The sequence below is a fragment of the Tursiops truncatus genome, chromosome 3, assembly GCF_011762595.2.
Source record: "Tursiops truncatus isolate mTurTru1 chromosome 3, mTurTru1.mat.Y, whole genome shotgun sequence".
Lineage (NCBI taxonomy): Eukaryota > Metazoa > Chordata > Mammalia > Artiodactyla > Delphinidae > Tursiops > Tursiops truncatus.
The window spans coordinates 78,294,470-78,308,931 of NC_047036.1; the positions used below are offsets into that span (position 1 = coordinate 78,294,470).

Consider the following 14,462-nt stretch of genomic DNA (forward strand, 5'->3'; position numbering starts at 1 on the left):
ATGAGTACTTTTCCCCCAGATTCAGTTACATTAAATAAAAAGAGTAATTTTTTTTTTTACTCTTTTAAGAATTTGTGCAGTTAAGAGTAAAAAATCATGTATGCCTAAGTAAGTAAGTCAGAAAGAGGAAGACAAATACCATATGATATCATTTATATTTGGAATCTAAAATATGATACAAATAAACTTATTTATGAAACAGAAACAGACTCACAGACATAGAAAACAAATTTATGGTTATCAAAGGGGAAAGGGAGTTGGAGATGGATAAATTAGGAGTTTGGGATTAGCAGATACAAACTACTATATATAAAATAGACAGACAGGACTTCCCAGTGGCACAGTGGTTAAGAAACCACCTGCCAATACAGGGGACACGGGTTCGAGCCCTGGTCTGGGAAGATCCCACATGCCGCGGAGCAACTAAGCCCATGCGCCAAAACTACTGAGCCTACACTCTAGAGCCTGCGAGCCACAACTGCTGAGCCCATGTGCTACAATTACTGAAGCCCACATGCCTAGAGCCCATGCTCCACAACAAGAGAAGCCACTGCAATTAGAAGCCCGTGCACCGCAACGAAGAGTAAGCCCCCATTTGCCACAACTAGAGAAAGCCTACGCGCAGCAACGAAGACCCAATGCAGGCAAAAATACATAAATTTATTAAAAAATTAAAATAGACAACAAGGTCCTACTGTATAGCACAGGGAACTATACTCAGTATCCTGTAATAAACTGTAATGGAAAAGAATTTTAAAAATCATGTATGCAAGAAACTTTTGGGAGCAGTAGTAATTTTATAGCTTAGAAGACAAGAAGGATATGTTCTCATTTACTTAGAGTTTGGGTCCTTGGCTTTCACGTCATTCTAGGTAATTCTAACCACTGAGTGTTTGTGTTTGCTAATGAACTTTTAAGCCTTTAAACTGAGATTTGTCTCTGATCTTCAGAGAAGTTCCCAGATGTTCCCTTATCGTAAAAGTTGGTATCTGAGAAACGTTTTCAGGAAATATATCTCCTCCACCAAGTCTTCTAATTTCTTTAAAGTAATTCAACCAAATAATATGGCCTATTAAATTGTTTCATCTTAATTCAGGGACAAAAGAGGAATGCTGCTCTGGAGGTCGCCAGTATATACCAAATATTTTCTTCTTCTTTGCCAAGTGTGCAGTTCATTGTTTGGTCACCTGTGTCTGTCAGTTTAGCACATTTAAGGCAGTTCTCAGCACCCCCATTCTTCTCTAAATCTTACATGGAGGCTTCAAATATTGTCTGGCTCATTATTTCCCAATGAAGGTTAAGCCCTTGACTGTCAGACGGAACCCTTCGCTAATTAGAGCCCTTGCTTTGGCACTGAACGTGTCATGTCTGTGAGCCTTCCCACTGCGATCAGGGGCACGTTGCTCGCTCGCATTAAGTAAGTGTCCAGTGCCCACAGATCTCCAGGAGAACTGCTTGCTATTTTCTACATGACAAATTTTTTAGCTTGCTAAAATTCTAACTCCTCTTTAACAGGCTCTAAGTAGAATTGGATGAAGTATTCCTCAGTTCACTAAGAAGAGTTTGCTTAATACTACCCTGTTTAACCTCTTCAGTTTTGATGAAGTTGAATCCACACTTGAATAATGAAAGTGATACTTTCAAATGTGGAAAAAATAGTAAAATTTCCCACTCTTTAAAAAATAAATGTGTCAGTATATCTGTTACATAGTATTTAACTTCATGTTAGGTTAAAAACCATCTTGGTTCTTTTTGATTTAATTAAAAAGGATAACTCAAGATTGGTTCACACTATTAAAATGGTATCATAAAACTACATTACTTCCTTTGATTCTATCTTTGCTTCAAGAAATATATAATTTATGGTTCGTTTTTCGGTTGATAGGGTTTTACCAGCAGCACGGATAGAAAGATTGAATTGACGGGCAGGTTTCATGCCTTTGAATTGTCAAAGAATGCTTTTGGGAGTAAGTCAGGATTCTTCATTAGTATTCATAGGAGTGCTCCCATGTCTTGTGTTTGATCACTGCTTCTTGCTTCCATTTCCAGCTTTCCTCGGTTAGAGCAGGGAGCTGGCCTGACTGATGCAAGTGTCTTGGTGTTTGATTTCTTTATGGGTTAGCTTTTTGAAGAAAATTCTCTGCATGGATATAGGCCATACTCTTGTATTTGGCTAGTTGATTCACGGGTTAATTTTAGACACAAGACTAGCTCTACAAGCTTAGTGCATTTTTCTTTTTAAAAGAAAGTATGTTATAGAAGTTAAAAAAAATTATAGTTCACTTATTCTTGGGGAAATATATTATGTAAAGTTATTCATGTTTCATGACTGTAATGAATGTATTGAGATCTCATTATACTCTATAAACAAATTAACATTTTAATTTTGGAATTTCTGATATTTTTAGTTTTAGTAGCTGATCCCCTCATATAGGAATTAAGTGAAGGCAGAAAAAGCACATAAAGTTTCAAAGTGAAAAACAAGGTATAATAAGTGTCAGAGTTGTTGAAGGCCAGAGGAAAACAATTTTCTTTCTCACTGAGAAGCTATAGGAAATAGTTTATAGAAAGTTGTAAAATTATAAAAAAAACCATACTTATTGTTTAACTCAACAACTTTTAAATTTCTTTATATGTGTTGATGTTTCTTTTAAGACTGCTGTAATAAAGATTCAGTGACTTTTTAAAGTATAAAATCAGTTATAATCCATCAGATGGATTAAAACTGTTTTAAAATATTTGCTTCTCTGGGAAAAGGATAAATCATTAGGTTTACATATTGGGCTCTTAGTTTCTGTACTGCTCTCTGTTTACTTCACTAGTATTGGGACTCCCTTACCAAAAATTTATATTTGGTATATATATACATATATACTCTCTTGGGGGGGTATAGCGTGAGAGGAGCTTTTTAAAAGTTTTTTTCTCTTGATTATAAAGAGATAAATATATATATATATTTTTGCGGTACATGGGCCTCTCACTGTTGTGGCCTCTCCCGTTGTAGAGCACAGGCTCTGGACGCACAGGCTCAGCAGCCATGGCTCACGGGCCTAGCCGCTCTGCGGCATGTGGGATCTTCCTGGACCAGGGCACGAACCTGTGTCCCCTGCAACGGCAGGCGGACTCTCAACCACTGCACCACCAGGGAAGCCCAGAGATAAATATTTATTGTACAAATTTTATAAGAAAAAGAAGGGAAGAAACCCCACCAGTAATCCAATACCCCGAGGCAAGCAATAAATATTGGTTTATTTTCAAACTTAGATAGACAATTATTTTTTGTCTTTTATGAATAGTTAACTCATGTTTCTAGCTCATTTAACCATTAGGGTTTTAATAAATCTATTTATATGAGATAAGCATATATACATTTATTTACTTTATATGAGCAAATTCATCTTTTAATTTTCTTCATTGATTTTATGGTGACAAAGCCCATTCTGTGATTTATATTCACTATTAATTTTTTTTGGCTGTTAATAATTAGTTTTTAAATTTTTCATTGCTTTTGATTTATTTTAAATTACACAAATAATATGTGAATATAGTCTTGGAAAAGATTCAGATGTACCCTTGTAAGTTCTCTTTTTTTATCGTTTCCTATGACAGTCTGTCCCCTACTAGATTTTAACCGTGGTTACCAGTTTCATGTGATATTTTCCTTTGCATTAGTGTATGTATTAGGATTTTGAGTGGGGTTTTTTCTGTTGCTCTTGACTGGGGGACAAAACCAAGGACACATTGGACAGCCAGTATCTCATATTCTAAAGAGAGCTGGAGTGAGACAATCCCTCCAGGACTCAAACCAGATCTGCACCTCCTCACCATATACTAGCCCCTTCTTCTAACTGTAGGCTCCTCTGGTTTATATAAGAGAACTCTATGGAGAGAGGAAGGCAGGGCGAGAGAGAGGAAGGTTATAGTTGGCTCCCAAGTGAATTGCTTGTAGAGAATGGGGATTCTGCAAGAACAGTTGGCTTGCAGCTGACTGACTGATTTACTCCCTGTCCTGTTGGAACAGGAGAACTGGGGAGAGACAATGAGCAGAGACAGGAGGCTGCAGGAGTCAGCCTGTATTCCTGTATTTTATAGGAATGGCAGCCATGTGTGAGCATCCTGTGGGACAACTGGACATGAAGCCAGATGAATGGGTTTAAGTACCTTATCAGAAGGTGTTCTCCTGGTTGAGGAGAATGCTGCAGCAAGAGGTGGTGAGGGGACCCACTTTATATACCTGTCCTGTACCATGGGGGCAGGGAGTGTGGCCAGAGAGGAGGGGGAGCGGGAAGAAGGTGGAGCCACCCTAGGTCTCCCAGGGTTTGGATCTACCACCTTTAGTGAAGTATCCTCTCTCTCCCCACTGATATTTTTGAAGCTTTATATCAAAATTTTAAATATACTAAGACTAATACACTATATAATATCTACATTTCAATATTATTTAAAATATACTATGATCGATATATTTAAAATATGCTATTAATCAGGGGTCCCCAACCCCTAGGCCGTGGACCGGTACCAGTCCACAGCCTGTTAGGAACTGGGCTGCACCGTAAGAGGTGAGTGGCAGGCAAGTGAGCGAAGCTTTACCTGCTGCTCCCCATCGCTCGCATTATTGCCTGAACCACCCCCCGCCACCCTGGTCCGTGGAAAATTGTCTTCCACGAAACCAGTCCCTGGTGCCAAAAAGCTTGGGGACCGCTGCTGTTAATCAATTCTTCATGTTATTTTTAAATTTAGAACAATTTTAACTATACTTTGCCTATTTGTTCTTGCAGATGAATTTAGATTCCAAAACAAAATTCCTCAGGATTCATTTACATTTTGGCCCCTTCTGTATTTGTTTCTCTTCCTCCATAGTAAGAAACTTGACTCCCATTATCATTACTATGTCTTTGTTCAGGATTACTTGCTTGTTCAACCCCCCAGTATGTAACCAGTGTCATTGTTTCCTGTGTGGATGCCTCACACCACAACCTGTGTTCCAACACCCCAGGCCAGGTCTTAGTGTCCAGCACTGAAGGGGCCTGGCCAGAGAGTCTCCTTAACACCCATGCAAGTGCCTTTCTCACAGTGCTCAGACACACCTCACATCACGCCTCCGGCCTATAAGCCCTTCTGTCTGTGTAGGCTCAGACTCCTGCTTCTGACTGTCACCCCTTTTGTCCTCCTCACTGGCTTAGGTACTCTGATACCCACATTGGGTCGCCACTCTTGCATAGATGCCCTCGTCACTCCGCTCAGGCTCAGACCCTCTCCAGGGATGCCCTCCTCAGTCTGCTGGGCTCTGAAACCCCATCCAGGGTGCCACTCCACTCCAAGTGGCCACCCCCTCTCCCAGCTAGAGCTCTGATGCCCTGAGTTCAGTGGATGCTCTCTTCACTCTCTTTGGGCTCTGACTTCACACTGAGCTACCACAATCCATGGACTCCTTCCTTTCTCTGCTGTGCCTCTGATACCGTGTACTTCCTGCAGGGACCACTGTGTCACTCCACTTGGCTTCCGACTTCCTGCCCCAAGTCAACCCCTCACATGAATGCTTTCCTCACCTCACTGACTCTCAGGCTGGGAACCCTCCTACCTGGATACCTTCCTCACCCTGCTTGGGTTTTACACCTTGATGCCAGTCTTGTTCTGCCGCACATGATAATGGTCTGAATTGTTCAGAAAAGAAAGGAAGAAGGTGAAAGGGGAAGGGAAGGAAAGGAAATGTATTTGATTTTTTTTATCTTCCTTTCCTCCAAAAGTATTTATTAAATGCAATTAACAGGCGAATAAGATTCCTGCCTTACAGGGGTTTACTTTCTATAAGTGGGCACAAGCATGTAAAGGTATTATTATCATAGTGCAGTATGCTACCACAGAGCTTTTCCCTAGGATGCTGTAATGGCAGGTTGGAAGGACACCTATTCCAACCTAGCAGAGTTAGCAGAGGCCTTTGGGAGGTGGTGGTGATAAGGGAGTTTCATCTATAAGGGACAGAAGAATCTAAACAGGTGAAGAGGAGGCCAGGGTAGGTTGATGAACCCACACTAACTTTTGTATCAGATTCTTTAGAAATTGAAGTAAGCATCATATTAAAAGTGTTAGGATTACTAGGAAAACAGAAGTAGATTTATTTAAAAGCCTTTGTTAATGAGAAAAATGTCATTACACGAAGAGTTTGGACTTTCTCTGCCTTTCTGCAAAACAAGGAAATTAGTTTAAAAATGAATTCATGCCTGTTCCCGGATGGCGTGTGGGGCTGGCGGCCGACAGCTGACCCTGCCGCCACCAACATGGAGAGTTTGTACCGAGTCCTGTTCTTAGTGCTCGAATGTCCCATCCTGAAGCTGAAGAAGCCGCCCTGGGTGCACATGCTGTTGGCCATGACAGTGTACGCTCTGGTGGTGGTGTCTTACTTCCTCATCACTGGAGGAATCATTTATGATGTTATTGTCAAAACTCCAAGTGTCAGCTCCATGACTGATGAACGTGGGTATCAGAGACCATTAGCTTTCTTGGCCTGCAGAGTAAATGGACAATATATTATGGAAGGACTCACATCCAGCTTCCTGTTTACAATGGGAGGTTTAAGGTTCATAACCCTGGACTGATCCAATGCACCAAACATTCCCAAACTCAATAGATTTCTCCTTCTATTCATTGGATTCATCTGTGTCCTATTGAGTTTTTTCATGGAGTATTCATGAGAATGAAACTGCTGGGCTATCTGATGGTTTAGAATGCCTTTTGAGAAGAAGTCGGTGGATATTGAATTTGCTCCTGTTAATGAAGTTTTCAAGGCTGTACCAGTCCTCTGATATGAAATATGGAAAAGGATGAAAAGCAGCAGAAAAGAAACATACAGTGAAAACTTAGGAAGCGTATTATAGCTTGGACTAGAATGTCTTCTTGGTATCAAAGTGACAAGCTTATCAGTATTTTTTCCTGCTGTCCTATACTGACATACCAACGATGTTAAGTGGCATTTTCTTCTTTTTTTTATTTCTTAAAGAAAGTATACTTCATTTCTACAACTATAATATTGAGTAAAGTGATTATTTTTTACAAACCCCTTAAAAAAGTGAATTCATGCTGCTTTGAGGGCCTGGAATCTGCCTGAATATGAATTACTACAAACACAAAAAAGAATTTTAAATGAAACCCTAAATATTTGATAATGGGAATGCTTAATTTATTCTTGGAGTAAGCATGACAAACCTCTGAATAAAAGGGAAAGGGAAGTTATTCTTTATATAAGGAATGCTTTTCTGTTTCTTTTAAATTTTTTTTTTTTTTTTTTTTTTTTTTTTTTTTTTTGTGGTACGTGGGCCTCTCACTGCTGTGGCCTCTCCCATTGTGGAGGACAGGCTCCGGACGCGCAGGCCCAGCGGCCATGGCTCACGGGCCCAGCCGCTCCGCGGCATGTGGGATCCTCCCAGACCGGGGCACGAACCCATGTCCCCTGCATCGGCAGGCGGACTCTCAACCACTGCGCCACCAGGGAAGCCCCTGTTTCTTTTAAATTTTAAAAAATCAGTATTTTTTAAAAAGAATATTACTGAAGAGAGTTTTCTCCCACTTCGGTGCCCTTGAACTTGCCTCTGTGACCCACACTGTAGGGCCAAGAGGTTTGACCTGGGGAGGACATCATTCAATAGGCATGAGAATCAACGGTTGGGTAAGAGCTTTTTGTCTGATGGGAGGCTTAAAATTGGGACTAGAGATTCTATCCTGTGTGGATTTTTTTGGGATACATGTTTAGTTCTCTTAACTTGACTTTTCTATGTATATGAATTAGGGTGTGTATATTTTTCCTGAAAGAAAACTTATGCTTAAAATAGTTTACTAAAACAAAAATTTAATGAATTATGAAATATTTTTCTAGCCTGAGAAGACATAAATACTTCTAATAATGATTTTGCAAAGCTGAGCATAACTGGTTTATAGAATGTGTTCTGTGTTTGTGTTTATTTTTAGAGTACATTGAAATTGGATGTTCATTGTGGAGTGAAGCAGGAAATTTTGGTGGTCCCAGTCTGTTGGAAAGGCCCAGGTGGTTGAGGCCCAGTTCTGCTGTTCACAAACTATATGATCTTGGGCTAGTTACTTAATATCTCTCAATTTCAGTTTCCTCATGTGTGTGTTGTGAATAGTAATATTGAGAAAAATTATGTCTTTTCCCCATAGCATGTTATGTTGTTTGTAAATTACTAGACTGAATGAGCTGTAGACTTAATCCAGTTTCTCCACAAAAATTTCATGTGCAAATAACCTTTTTTTTAAGGAAATTACTCTTAATGCACCCAGTTCTTTACAATGAGTAATTTTTGGAATTAAGATAATTTTACTCATGCAGAAGATAAAAAATAAAACTTCCTTCAAGCCAACACATTAAAAAAAACAAAACAAAACTGTACTGACTCCTCAGTACTAAGGAATCACAGGAGGAGGTATAATATTTTTATCTCTAATGCAAATGTTGATTACATAGTAAGAAATAACTGTGTTGTTTGTTAATAGATTTGCCTGAGAATGTTGCTTAAATTACATAATATTATCTTTTAACTGCTCCGGCAAATAGTGGCAATGCTCCCTCTTTGTGTGCTGAGATTACTTATGTAATATAAGACATTACATTAAAAAGATAACCAGTTGTGAGAAATATGAGTCTATTAAATCAACAGTTATAATACTTTACAAAAAATCTAGTCTAATCATCATATTAAGGGTCAAGGCCACAACACTTTTAGAAAAATGATTTTGAGTTGTAAGAATTTAGGGTTCATTCCTGTTATTTCTTTGGGAAACAGTTTCCTTTTTACAAATAAAGCTGCTTGTCTAGCTACTGAAAAATCTTTTATTTAGACAATTGTCTTTTAAAATATTCCAGGTCGCAATGTATCATTTCAGTTTCCATGGCTGCTTTTATGGTAAGTGTTTCTGCTAAAATGCTTTAGCAAGTGGAAATGCTATCAAACTTTAACATTAAGTAAATCTAGGCATATTTTTAAACAAAACCTCTGCAGATTTAGTTTGATTTTTAAAAAAACAAATGCCTAACTTTTAAAATTAGAGCTTTTTACTAAGAAAGCATGCATTAAACTGCTTTTTTTCTCTTTGAAATTATTTCTTTAGTCTCAAAATACCTGACCAAATTATGTGCTACCCATAAACCTCAGAAAAAAGGTAAACTAATTCAACATTTTAAGAAAGCATGTCCTCCAAAACTGTATAAAAATATAGTAAACCTCCCAGAATACACGATTTAAAAGGATTGTCGCACTTTAAGATTTAGAAAAGTTATCTTCCCTTTATGTATCTCCATAAAGAATTAAAGATGTATAACTATAAAATATTATTTTTGGGGTCACCAGTAATTTTATATTTGTGGGGAGAGGAATTAAATGCATGAAATTATGAGATAGACACATAGATAGATTAGTATTCACCATCGTTAGCTCCTTGTTTAGAGAAAACATTCAATAAATATCTGTTGAATGAATGAGTTTTAATGACAAACTATATTAATTATTGTGATCATATCTAAAGTGTGTTTTGTGAAAGCATAAATAATATAAGTAATATAATTACATCACCTTGATGACCAAAAGACAGATAAGCTCTTCTAAGAACGATGGCTGCCCTGTGCTGTGAAGTTTCTTTTCATAAGACTATACTGTGTTACAGTAATTTAGGTTTTGTGTATTAGTGTGTGTAGTTGTGGGTGTTTATAGGCTTTTCTAAGTTAAAAAAAATGTTTATAATTATGTTTTTCTTCCTGGAATATAAAAATTTGGTGGATAACTTTTAAAATTATTGTGAAATGGGGAAGTTTGGTTGGTAAGTTCCTGTGGAAAAAAAATTTCTTATGCTGCTTTTTTGGAAAGTTCCCAGAAATAGCATTTAAAAAACTTCTTTAGGAAAAACAAGGTGATTATAAGTAAGGAAGTTCTGGGCCAAAGGCCTATGGAATTCCCAGTAGATGAACGATTGTTCGCTTTATGGCTATTTTCTATGGTTTTAAAAAATAATGACAGTTATTTCTCAGCACATTATTTATTTTGCCTGAAATATTTTTTCCTACATTTTTAACTTTTAGTACTTGGGGTGATGCTGAGGTACTGATTTTGAATCACGTTGTTTTAGCTTCTGTGCTTCGTATTTGAGTTGGCAGGTAGGGGTGACTTTGGTGACCTGGCTTTCTATTAACTGTGTCAGTTTCATGCCAAATGTTGACTTCCTTGATTCTGATCCTGTCTTGGCCTCATGACCTCAATTTCTGCCTTAATCGTTTGCCTGACAATTGAGCATTCTTAGGCTATTCTTACTTCAGTTAGCCTGGCGATAGCAGTTCATCAATAAGGGCCCAAATCTCCTGCCTGATATCTAGAAATAAACTTCTTTACCTTGTTACTTGGCCATAATGAATTCTAAAATTTTCCATGTAGAATTTTTTACGTGGGCTCTTTATTTTTCACTTTTCACGTTATAATCCTCAAAGGAATTGACTGACTTTCGGAAATTTCATATATAACTAGCAAATTGTTTTCCAAGTGTTGTTCTGTAGATGTTCCAGAGGAGAAAGTTCCTGGGTCATAAATATTTAAAAAACACCGTACTGTTTTCCTTTTCTCTTAAAAATACATGGTACTCATTAGCTCTACAGTGAAGAGATCTGTTAAAATATTTACTCTAGTATTTATGAGAGACCAAGCGTTGGCTCTTGTTGACAAGCTTTGAAGCCATTTTTCTGTTCCCCAGGAAATCTTGTTCCTTAGGAGTAAGTCTGAAGTTTCTGCAGTGTCCATGTTTGAGGTTTGTGCTCCACTAAACTTATATTCTTGGCAAATGTCTTTCCCTCTATTGTTGGAGAGAATTGGATGAGGGCGGGTGGAGTATGTTGGGAGGATGAATTACGTACAAGGGGCTGGGTTAAATGAGTGAAGTAAATGGCTTGTTTTTTTCAATTTGATTGGTGAGTAGTCCTGGTGTCATTCCTCCAAATAAAAGCCTGGGCAAGCTCCCATGGATAAGGTCAGTGGCAGGTGGCAGAGACACCAAGAAGCAACTATGTTATCTGAGAGTCTCCTTGCTGAGCTGGCCTTGTGCTCGTGAACAGGGACTATAGAGGTGGCTGCATGAGTATGAACTGAGGAGTATGAAATTGTGAATAGGGTTGATTAGCCAGATTTTCTAAAGCTGGAAGGACACTTTCATTTTATCATTTAGTACATTTATTCTACTACTTTGCCTTCATCTTCTACCTGCTCTTGATAGTGGAGTGGTGATGGATGTGGATCCTTTGAATAACCCAGAAAGTTTCTTGGTAAATCTAGACTCCTGGGATAATTTTTAAAAAATCATTTTAATTATTCTACAATTAAATAGTATAGTTTTTCCAAGTTATTTGACCTTAGAATTTTTTTGTGTGTGCTTAACACCTTTTACATCCCACAGAACCAGTGTATTATGAAGCACATTTTGAAAATTGTTATATTCAAAGTACCTAGATATACTTGGGGCTCATTTTATGGTTTAACTAAAGTATAGGAGATATGTCTTTTGTTTTTTTTTGCGGTACGTGGGCCTCTCACTATTGTGGCCTCTCCCGTTGCGGAGCACAGGCGCCGGACGCGCAGGCTCAGCGGCCATGGCTCACGGGCCCAGCTGCTCCGCGGCACGTGGGATCTTCCCGGACCGGGGCACGAACCCGTGTCCCCTGCATTGGCAGGCGGACTCTCAACCACTGCGCCACCAAGGAAGCCCAGGAGATATGTTTTAAAGTGAGCATTATTTCTTTTTTTTAAATAATTTATTGGAGTATAGTTGAGTTACAGTGTTGTGTTAGTTTCAGGTGTACAGCAAAGTGAATCAGTTATATATATATATCTCTCCACTCTTTTTTAGATTCTTTTCCCATATAGGTCATTACAGAGTACTGAGTAGAGTTCCCTGTGCTATACAGTAGGTCCTTATTAGTTATCAGATTTTATATATAGTAGTGTGTATATCTCAATCCCAATCTCCCAGTTTATCCCTCCCCTCCCCATTCTGCCCTTGGTAACCATAAGTTTGTTTTCTATATCTGTGACTCTATTTCTGTTTTGTAAATAAGTTCATTTGTACCATTTTTTTTTAGATTCCACACAGTGATATCATATGATATTTGTCTCTTTCAGTCTGACTTAACTTCACTCAGTTTGACAATCTCTAGGTCCATCCATGTTGCTGCAGATGGCATTATTTCATTCCTTTTTATGGCTGCGTAATACATTTTTGCTTACTATTAATACCTGGGTAGAAATTCATGAAATCGATTAGTAATATCAATATATTGAGTTTGTAGTCATTGAATTAGTTGCCTGTTATTGCTCTAACAAATTGCCACAGATTTGGTGAGCTTAAAACAGCACAAAGTTATTATCTTATAGTTTTGGAAGTCAGAAGTCCTAAAATCAAGGTGTCAGCAGGGCTGCATTCTTTCTGGAAGTTTTGGGGAAGAATTCATTTTCTTGCCTTTTTCAGTGTCTAGAGGTCACCTGCATTCCTTGGCCTGTGTCCCCTTCCTTATATCACTCCAGCCTCTCAATCTCTCGATTGCTCTTCCTCTGTCCGAATCTGCCCCTCCTGCCCCCTCTTATGAGGACCCTTGTGATTATATAAACCAATCCAGATAATGCAGAATAATTTCACCACCTCAAGTTCCTTAATCACATCTGCAAAGTACCTTTTGATGTGTAACATTCATAGGTTTCTGGGATTAGGACATGGACATTTTTGGAGGGCCATTATTCTGTCTACCACAGACATATAGTTCCATGAAATATAAAACTACTAGTCTTTGATTTAAAGTATCTAATGGTAAATCATTTCATCATTGGGAACCAAACAGTCTTTCTTACAAATTTTTTTAAGGAGCATCAACTGCTAAAAATTGCACATGGGAATATTGTTATAGAATATGTTTACTGGGTGTCCTTTGTCTTAACTAGGTATACTTATTTAATTTTGCTGGTATCATGACATCTTCCCCCTAAATATGGCAGTAGAAATCTCTGAAATATAAGAACATTCTCTCTCCCCTCAATAGCCTGAGTAATAGTGTTCTCATTTACAAGCAAATATAAGGAAACTGTTACAAACCCTAGCAGGAGGAATATATTAGATAAAAGCTAAGTTTTTTCTGAGAACATGATTGTTGCTGTTAATCTTACAGATATCAAATAATATAATTCACCTCTTTCTACTGACTGCTAGGATGCTTAGAGCAAGTTTATGGCCCACACTTAGCACTGATGTCTTTATTTTTTTTTCTTACAATTTTTTAAATTTTTTTCCTAGTTTCCTCATTTATTATTTTTTTTAAATCTCAATATACTGTATATATCTTTATGCCTTACCTCAAATCTTTTTTGGAATTAAGCCACGTATATACAAATAAGAAAACATTTTTTGTTAGTACTTTGGAATAGTGTTTTCTGAGGAAGCATGTAGAAACTTTATCCTTATAAGTTTCCTAATTAGTTAGAATGCCATCAGTTTGAGTTCCTCTTAGAGAGGATTTAAATATCTATTAGCATTTACCCTGATTCCTCTTACTCTCTTACTGTCAAGAATAAGGGAAATATGAAAAAATTTATTTTGCTCTTGGGTTATATTTTAAAGGAAGAGAAGAACTTCTGTAGGATCACTGAAGTCCAGTGACTCTTATTTGACTCAAAATATTCAGATTCACTAATGAAAAAAGACACAAATGAATTTATTTACAAAACAGAAACAGACTTACAGACATAGAAAACAAACTTATGGTTACCAAAGGGCAAGAGGGAAGGCATAAATTAGGAATTTGCGATTAATAGATACACACTACTATATATAAAATAGATAAACAACAAGGACCTACTGTATGGCAAAGGAAACTATATTCAATATCTTATAATATATAATGGAAAAATAATCTGAAAGAGAATATATATATGTAAACGGAATCACTTTGCTGTATACCTGAAACACTGTAAATCAACTATACTTCAATAAAAAAGAAATTAATTAAAAAATCCAGGTTCACTGTATTTGAATTAGAGCACCCAAATGAAGAAATTCCAATGTCTTCTAAGAAAGAGTTCGCAGAATATGAAAAAAAATGGTAGAAAGGGAGTTCTGATGGCAACTATCTATTCCTTTTCAATTAATTTTTGATACATTGCAAATAAATACTATAATATTCATGTAAAATTTCTCTCATCTTTAAAACTTTTCTCCGGTGCCAAAGAGTCCAAAACTACCTTGAGGAAGGAAGCATATTACTTCCCTTGCCCTCCTCCCAGTTTTCTGTTTAAATCCTGCTGCTGTTAAGTTTGAGTGGAAAATGATTCTGTTGCCAGTTGGCAACTTACATGACTCTTGGCCAAGAAAGCTATTTAAGCAAATTTGAAATCTGCTTAGATTTTCAAAGCTGTGTGTGTGGTGTAACACCA

General features: G+C 37.5%; 1 long non-coding RNA gene and 1 pseudogene across 3 annotated transcripts in view; both read left to right on the forward strand.

The window, feature by feature from the left end:
• Positions 1 to 14,462, forward strand: part of LOC109549011 (uncharacterized) — a 173,193-nt gene that overhangs the window by 38,940 nt on the left and 119,791 nt on the right. The gene's annotated exons all lie outside the window — the stretch shown is intronic.
• Positions 6,279 to 6,724, forward strand: LOC109548985 (oligosaccharyltransferase complex subunit OSTC-like; annotated as a pseudogene).